Source organism: Dipodomys spectabilis, unplaced genomic scaffold (assembly GCF_019054845.1).
Source record: "Dipodomys spectabilis isolate Male_0828 unplaced genomic scaffold, ASM1905484v1 ptg000034l, whole genome shotgun sequence".
NCBI lineage: Eukaryota > Metazoa > Chordata > Mammalia > Rodentia > Heteromyidae > Dipodomys > Dipodomys spectabilis.
Genome location: NW_024870711.1, coordinates 2,982,477 through 2,991,787, shown reverse-complemented (window position 1 = coordinate 2,991,787; position 9,311 = coordinate 2,982,477).

The following is a 9,311-nucleotide window of genomic DNA, read 5'->3' as shown; positions in this document are numbered from 1 at the left end:
AAATCTAGCCAGGTGCCTATGATTCACATCTATAATCCTTGCTACTCAAGAGGTGAGATCTGAAGATTGTGGTTCAAAGCTAGCCCAGGCAGGGAAGTTTGTGAGAATCTTATCTCCAAGTAACCAGCAAAAAAGTCAGAAGTGGAGTTATGACTCAAGTGGTAGAGCACTAGACTTGAGTAAATGAAGCTAAGGGACAGCACCCAAATTCTGAGTTCAAACCCCAGGACAATGCATGCAACTTAGCATATTAACAGATAAACTTTAAAAAAACATCATATGGTCTGCCAGCTATCACAGTGCACACCTGTAATTTCAGCCTATACAGGAGACAGAGACAGGAGGATTACAAGGATGGAGCCAACCTGAGCAAAAAGGTAACAAGACTCATTCTCAAAACCAAAATAAAAACAAAAGGCTTGGGGCAGCAGCTCAAGTGGTAGAGCTCTTGCATATCATGTGTAAGGCCCTGGGTTTAATCCCCAGTACCACATGCTGCTGCCAATTGATGCATAAAACTATTTCATAGATAGAAGCCTAGACTAATGTTGACAATAGTGATACTTTGAGCCGGGCGCTGGTGGCTCACGCCTGTAATCTTAGCTACTCAGGAGGCTGAGATCTGAGGATCGCGGTTCAAAGCCAGCCTGGGCAGGAAAGACCGTGAGACTCCTATCTCCAATAAACCACCAGAAAACTGGAAGTGGCGCTGTAGCTCAAGTGGTAGAGCGCTTGCCTTGAGCTGAAGAGCTGAGGGACAGCACTCAGGCCCAGACCGACAAAAAAAAAAAAAAAAAATAGTGATACTTTGTTGTTAATGATGGAGAGTTTCTAGAAGCCCTGTGAGCAGGAAGAAGGCAGGATTTTCTGAGAAGGTTTGAGGTAATCAGTCATATTGATTGAGAAAAAAAAGGAGAGAGGAAAATCCTGAAGGAGCAGGAGTTTGGGGAGAATCTGTGGTATTCTGACCTCATGGTGCTTCATTAAGATGTGGATAACAACACAGAAATAAGAAAAATCCTACCGATGAAACTAGAAAAGAATACTTTTCAGCCAGGCTGACTCCAAGCATCTTCTTACTTATACATTCCTTCAACCAAGCTGTAAATTCTGATTAAATTTTTACTCTGGATCAGGCACTACACTAGCCTTAAGATACATAATTTCAAACAAGATGCTCACAAATCTCCATCCCCCAGGAGTCTAAAATACTGGGTAAAAACAAGTAAATAATTTTAAGAAAAGGAAAGAAGGCTATTTTGTGTGTGTGTGTGTGTGTACCTGCCAGTACTAGGGCTTGATTTCAAGGCCTCCTGTCTGCTTGGCTTTCTTGCTCATTGGTGGTGCTCTACCACTTGAGCCATGCCTCCAGGCCAGCATATGGCTGATTCCTTGGAAGTGGAGTCTCTAAGTCTTTTCTACACAAGGTTGGCACTGAATTATGATCTTGCAAGTCTTAGCCTCCTGAGAAGCTAGGATTACAGATGTGAGCCACTGTTGCAAAGCAAGAATGCTATTTCAATACAGCCATCATTCAAGGAGCATTTTGTAACTGTCATTGCTCTAAACTCTTTATGTGTATATTTTCCTTTCTGTTTGTTACAATTTCTTTGAGGTAGTTCTGATTGTGGTTGTTGTTATTGCCATTTCGCAGGCAAGAAAACTGAGTCATAAGGAAGTCACTTTGACTAGGGTAACGCAATTGGGAAATGGCAGAGCCAGGATTCTAGCCAAGATACTACTCTTGTTCAGTCTTTAACCAGAAGCTTTTCCTCCATGTTGCACTGGTGCCCTGCTAGCATGTGAACATAGTTCTTTCCCTCCAAATGCTCATGTTGAAATTTGGTCCTCAGTGTAACAAGTGTTGAGAAATGGTGGCTCTTTTTAAGTGGGACTAGCTCATGAAGAGAGATTCATGTAAATCTCACTGGAGACTGAATATGAGAGCAAGTTGTTACAAAGTATAGTGTGTCTTGTGCTTTCCCCTTTCCATATATGCCTATCTTTCTGCATTTTCCTTGGTATGACTCAGCACCAAGCACCTTCCAGATGCCCTGCCTACTTAGGGACTTACAGCTTCCAGAACTGTGAGCTCCATAAATCTCTTTTCCGTACAAAGCACCAAGTCTCAGGTATGCCATCACAGAAAGAGGAAACAGGAAAACGGACTGAGACACACTACATATACATACCTTGACACCCGTGTGTGTGTGTGTGTGTGCACACACACACACACATACATACTACCAAACACTGTTGTAGATCATCAGAAAAAAAAATCACTACAGGAAAATAGTACTTTATTTTAGAACAAAGAGAAATTATTAGAGGAAAAAAAGAAAAAGATAGCCAGGTGCTGGTCGCTCACGCCTGTAATCCTAGCTCCTCAGGAGGCTGAGATCTGAGGATCACAGTTCAAAGCTAGCCCCAGGCAAGAAAGTTTGTAAGACTCTTAATCTCCAACTAACCACCAAAAACTAGAAGTGGCACTGTGGCTCAAAGTATAGAGCACTAGCCTTGAGCAAAAGAGATCAGGGACAGCATCCAGGCCCTGAGTTCAAGCCCCACAACTGACAAAGAAAAAAAAAAAAAAGCAAGCATGCTCCAGGTACAGATGTAGCCTGAAATTAAAAGTAGCTCAGGAAAACTCTAATGAGGATCTTCAGGAAAGGGGTAGAGTAATATGAGGCTGTAGGCTCAGAGGCCAGTTTGTGATAAGACTTGAAGACCCAGACCAAAGAGTATGGGAAGTCCCGGGGGAAATCCTTCAGAAAGATAATCATTGTACAATGAGGAGAATAGGCAAGGAGATATGAGAATCCCACTGAGGCAAGACACTAGTGAGAAGACCACTGTGACTGTGCGCAAAAACTAAAGGGAAGGAGGCGTGAGAAGATTGAGGTGGAGGAAGATGGAGCGATAAGAACTCCGGATGGCCCAGATTTCTAGGTCAAGCTTTTAGAATATTAGTGGGATTGTTTATTGGGATGATTAACTTGAAAGAAGGAGTGGGATTGGTGGAAAAGGGAGGAAGAGATAATGAGATAAGAGATGAACACACTTCCTAGTAATTTAGGATACCCACAGGAGGTGTTATATTATCCTGAGCTAAGTAAATCTGATCCTATGGAATATTAGATTCATTGCTGGTGGAATATAAATCATTTTGGAAGCCTGGCCCTATAAGCCAGCAATACCATTTCCAGACACCTCACCTAAGGTGGTTCATACATACATATACTAAAGATATTCTGCAAAAAGATATTCGTTGGATCATTGTTCCATTTCCCCCCAAAAAAAGATGGAGACAACTGTCACCTTCGTGTAAATATGGTTCAATAACGATAATTTATTCATATAGTGGAATGCTCTACATAAATTAAAATGGATGAGTTATTTCTGTATATATTAACATGATGAATCTCAAACACACAATTTCAAGTAATTGAAGCAAGCTGCAAAAGATACATACAGAATAATACCATCTATGTAATTTTAAACAAGAAATAGTTGTTTGTATACTATTTACAGATATATACACATGTCCTAAAAGTAAAAATTAACACATGGGAATGATATGCACCATCTTGAGAAATCATTAGCTCTGGGAAAGGTGGGGAAGGGGGAGGGCTAGAGGTTTAGCTACATCTCCACCATTTTTTTTACAGTGCAAAATCTAAATGTTAAAAAGGAAGAAGTAAAGGAGGCATTCATTCAACAAGCTATAAAAAGAACCCATCTTGTTTAAAAATTCTAGTTTATAGAGGTATAATTTACATACCATAAAATTCAGCTTTTTAGATACACAGTTTGATGATTTGGGGCAGATTTATGCAGTTATGCAACCACTAACAACTGAAGACCATCTTATTACTCAGAAAATTTCCCTCGGGACCCTCAGAAGTCAATACATGCCCATTGGCCACCATGGGTCATCCCTATAGTTTCCTCCTCCCTACAGAAGGCCTTTTCCAGAGTGTAGATAGCCCTTTCTATCTGATTTCTTCCACATAATACTTTTTAGATTCAATCATGTATTTGTGTATATCTATAAGGTATCCCTTTTATTACTTGCATATACCATTACTTAGATTTTATATTTTTATTATTTATTACTTACATTTTATTTTATATTTACATTTTATATTACTTATTTTTATACTTATTACTTATATATAATATATATACCATTGTATATGACATCACAATTTACTTATCTAGTTACCACTTGATGGACATCTGAGATGTTTTATACTTAGTGCTACTTACAAATAGTGTCAAGTAAAGCTACTGGGATTAGAGGTGTGGCTTGGTTAATAGAGTGATAGCCAATGAACAAATGTGGAAGGTACCAAGTTTGAGTCCCAGTCTCAGACCTATAAATAAGTACATAAATAAATAAAGTAAAACTACTATAACTATTTGAGCAAATTTCTCTGTAAACTCAGACTTTAAAGTAACTAAAATACCCATGTTTCACGAGGTAAAGGTAAACCCTCCAACTTGAATAGCAATGCAGAAATTATCAGCAAACAATCAATTGTAAATTTTAGAAATGAAAAGGGTAATACTTGCAAAAGTCACTGGATAAACTCCTTAGCAAAATGGAGGTAATAACAAATGAAAGAGTTTATGCCTGGGCACCGGTGGCTCTCGCCTGTAATCCTAGCTACTCAGGAGGCTGAGATCTGAGGATCGCTGTTCAAAGCCAGCCCGGGCAGGAAAGTTCACGAGACTCCTATCTCCAATAAACCGCTAGAAAACCGGAAGTGGTGCTGTGGCTCAAGCGGTGGAGCGCTCGCCTTGAGCTGAAGAGTGCAGGGACAGCGCCCAGGCCCAGAGTTCAAGCCCCATAACCGACAAAAAAAAAAAAAAAAAAAAGTTTATGGACTTCAAAGTGGATTAATAAACATTTTTCAATCGGAAGAACAGAGAAGGGAAGAAATCAACACAATTTTATCAAATGATCAGCATAGTCCTTTCTTTGAAACTCTAGAAGGACAGGAGAAGTAGTGATATAAAAAAGACTACCTCAGCCGGGCGCTGGTGGCTCACGCCTGTAATCCTAGCTACTCAGGAGGCTGAGATCTGAGGATCGCGGTTCAAAGCCAGCCCGGGCAGGAGAGACCGTGAGACTCCTATCTCCAATAAACCACCAGAAAACCGGAAGTGGCGCTGTAGCTCAAGTGGTAGAGCGCTCGCCTTGAGCTGAAGAGCTGAGGGACAGCGCCCAGGCCCAGAGTTCAAGCCCCATGACCGACCAAAAAAAAAAAAAGATTACCTCAGCCAGGAGCTAGTGGCTCACGCCCGTAATCCTAACTACTCAGGAGAATGAGATCTGAGGATCGTGGTTCAAAGCCAGCCTGGAAAGGAAAGGCCTCTTACCTCCAATTAACCACCAGAAAACTAGAAGTGGAGCTGTGCCTTAAAATGGTAGAGCACTAGCTTTGAGCAAAAGAGTTCTGAGACAGCACTCAGGTCCTAAGTTCAAGCCTCATGACCAACAAAAAAGAAAAAGAAAAAACTTAAGCTGGGTGCCAAGTGGCTCACACCTGTAATCCTAGTTACTCTGAGGGTAACCAGGCTGAGATCTGAGGATCACAGTTCAAAGCCAGCCCAGGCAGAGACTCTTTTCTCCAATTAACCAACAAAAACCAACCAAAAAAAGTAGGTGTAGCTGAAGTGGTAGAGCCCTACCCTGGACCACAAAAACTTAGGGACAGTGCCCAAGACTTGAGTTCAAGCCTCGGGACTGGTACCAAAAACAACAACAACAAAAAAAAAAACTTATAAAGAATAGCCAAAACAGCCCAAATTTGATGAAAGACATATGGCTCCAGATTAAAGAAATTAACAGAATCACAACTACAATAAAACTACAGCCAGATATACCAGAATCAAACTCTTGAACATCAGCATTCCCAATGACAATATTGGGTGACATGACAATATCACCCAATTCTTGAATTATACACCCAGTAAACAGAAATCCATCACAAAAACTATTTGCAGTGATCTAGCAACTAAAAACTAATTCCCCTAACTTTCTTAAAAATGAAAGAATTGTTTTCAACCTGGCCTTTAAAGGAATTATTATATAGTCATTATAGTCATTTTCTTCACAATGTCTGGGAAAGAGACCAAAAATGCAATACTGAGATCTGCCAACTCTATATTTGCTTTGTTTCCATCTAGAAGCATTTGTTTACCTGAAATAACTCTTGAAGGGGATAGCTAAATTAGGAAAATAGAAATATTGCTGTTAGTATAAAATATTGTTATATACTCTCTCTGTAGCACACATATAGTACACATACACACTTGAGCACATAGCACACAAATACACATATGCTTTCATATACACATGCATATTAGACCTTGGAGGTGCAGATATGGATTATTCTTTTTTATTTGTTTGTTTGTTTGTTTATTTTGTAGGTGGTGGTTATGGGACTTAAATTCTGAGCCTGGTGCTGTCCCTCAGCTCTTCAGCTCAAGGCTAGGGCTCTACCACTTGAGCCACAGTGTCACTTCCAGCTTTTTCTGCTTATGTGGTGCTGAGGAATCGAACCCAGGGCTTCATGCATGCTTTGTGGCATCCTACCACTGAGCCACCTACCCAGCCCTAGTTCAAGTAAAGCCAAGTGCTAGTGGGCTAGGAGAGATGATGCACACCTGTAATTCCAGCACTCTGGGGGCTGAGGCTGGAAGACAGGGAGTTTAAGGACATTCAGGGATACCTAGCAAGTTCTAGGTTGGAAATGAGCTCCACGGAGACACTCAAAACAAAACAAAAAAAAAAGAATAAAACAAATTCTGGAAATGCTTTAATCATTTTCTTGAAAAATGATTACATTATTCCTACACATTTAATAAAATATAAATGTGTATATTATAAAATTTTAATTAGCCTGGGGCTAGAGGCCATGGCTCAAGTAGAACACCTGCCTAGCAAGTGTGACTCCCTGAGTTTAAAGCCAAGAACCACCAAAAAAAACAAGAAAAGAAAAAGAAAAATCAGCCCAGCAACTAAAGCATAATTTGATATTTGCTAATGAGAGGCAAAAGCTGATCAGCATATAAAAGATGAAATAAAGTCAGGATCGAAGTAATTTATGTTTGATGATCCTGGAGTACGAACTCAGGACCTTGCTCTTGGCAGGCAGGTGCTCTACCACTTGAGCCATGCCCTAAGCTAGTCCTTTTTGCTTCACTTATTTTTTTGACTAAGGTCTTGTGCACATGCCCAGGAAGTCTGAACCAAAATTCTCCTATTTCACTGACAGCATTGCTGGAATAACGGACATGCATCACCACACCCAGCTTTTTATGAGTTGAGCTAGGATTTCTCATGAAAGATAAGCTATGTCCTTCAGTACTAACAAACAGAAGTGCATGGCTTAAAAACAAGGAAGGCTCATTTCCACTTTAAACTGACTGGCAGACCAGGATCTACCTATTAAAACCTCTTAGGAGCACTGACTGACAGAGCAGTATCATTGTCAGTGAGAGAATTGAATATTCATAAGGATAATTAACTGTGCTGGCCAGAAGGTGACTCTTGACTCTGGTCATAACTCATTGTCAGAGGAAGAGAAACAAGGCCTTACCCAACCCCCAGATTATGAGATATAATCCAACCAAAGAAGAGGGAAATGGGAATTATTTGACTGGATCAATGATTATCACCAAGCATGTTAACCTTTTGAATAACACATATCAAATTTAAAATAAAATTATGTCTGACTCTGTGCAGCTTATTCCAGTGGAATGTGAAAAGTAGAAAGGTCCCTGAACACAATCACATTATGTTTGTAATAATTCCTGTCTCTAGACTCCACTAGCTGTTCAAGCCTGCTTTTCTTTTCAGCTAATTATTCCTTTTGTGGATAAATATTGGGAAAAGCTCAAAGGAATTATGTATTAAGTATGTAAAATAGAATTAAGGGGTAAGCTGGGTATCAGTGGCTCACGGGCTACTCAGGAGGCTGAGACCCAAGAATCAAGGTTCAAAATCGACTGAGGCAAAAGAAAAGTCTGAGAGACTTCATCTCCAAAGTAACTAACAAAAAGCCAGGCTGGAAGGCATGGCTCAAATAGAATACCAGCTATGAGTAAAAAAGTAGATTGAGGGCTGGGAAGGTGGCTCAGTGGTAGAGCGCTTGCCTTGCATGCCTGAGGCCCTGGGTTCGATTCCTCAGCACCACATAAGCAAAAAGAAAAAACCCGGAAGTGGAGCTGTGGCTCAAGTGGTAGAGCGCTAGCCTTGAGCTGAAGAGCTGAAGGACAGCACCCAGGCCCAGAGTTCAGGCACCACGACCGGACCAAAAAAAAAAGTAGATTGAGCATGAGGCCCTGAGTTCAAGCCCAAGTACCAAAAAAAAAAAAAATATATATATATATATATATATATTGAGGGTTGAATATTTCTTTTGCATGCTGATTTTGCTTTGTTCTCAGCAGGTACTCTGTTAACTGCAATGCACTTCTTAGGGAATTTAAAAGATACCATCATTCACATTCACACAGTACATCTGATTTCTGAAAAATCTCAACAAATATCTAGTTACTAATACTTCTAACAACTATACTCACTCTGGGCTGGGAAGGTGGCTCAGTGGTAGAGCGCTTGCCTTCCATGCATGATGCCCTGGGTTCGATTCCTCAGCACCACATAAGCAAAAAGAAAAAAGCCGGAAGTGGCGCTGTGGCTCAAGTGGTAGAGCGCTAGCCTTGAGCTGAAGAGCTGAGGGACAGCGGCCAGGCCCAGAGTTCAGGCCCCACAACTGGACCAAAAAAACCCAAAAAACAAAAAAACTATACTCACCCTTAACTGGAATACATATACATGTGTGACACCAAGAGATAGGAAAGTTAAAGAGCATTAATGGTACCCTAAATGATCATTGCAAGAAGTTTTCTCAAAGACATTTGAGTTATCCTTCTATGGTTGTCCTGGGGGGCTTTGCATCCTGGGTAAGAGATAGGCCTTTCTTTTGTAAAATCAAAGAACTATTTTAAGTCCAGAAGTAGAAAAGAACCATATGATGCCAAGAGTGCTTATGGAAATAGGAGATCTATGAATTGATTCCCTTAAAGCAATAGATAGCCACATTACCCCTTGGCCTATGCCACACAATACGAATTTGAAATCCACATGAGCTCTGGTTCTTGCTCTGCCTTCTAGTAAGGAATATCAGCCTCAGAGTATGATGAATAATAAAATCACCTATAGCACAGGCTTTCCCTGCTACCACAACCTAGAGGGAGAAGCATACTTTACATTATGGCCCAAGACACACACACGCATA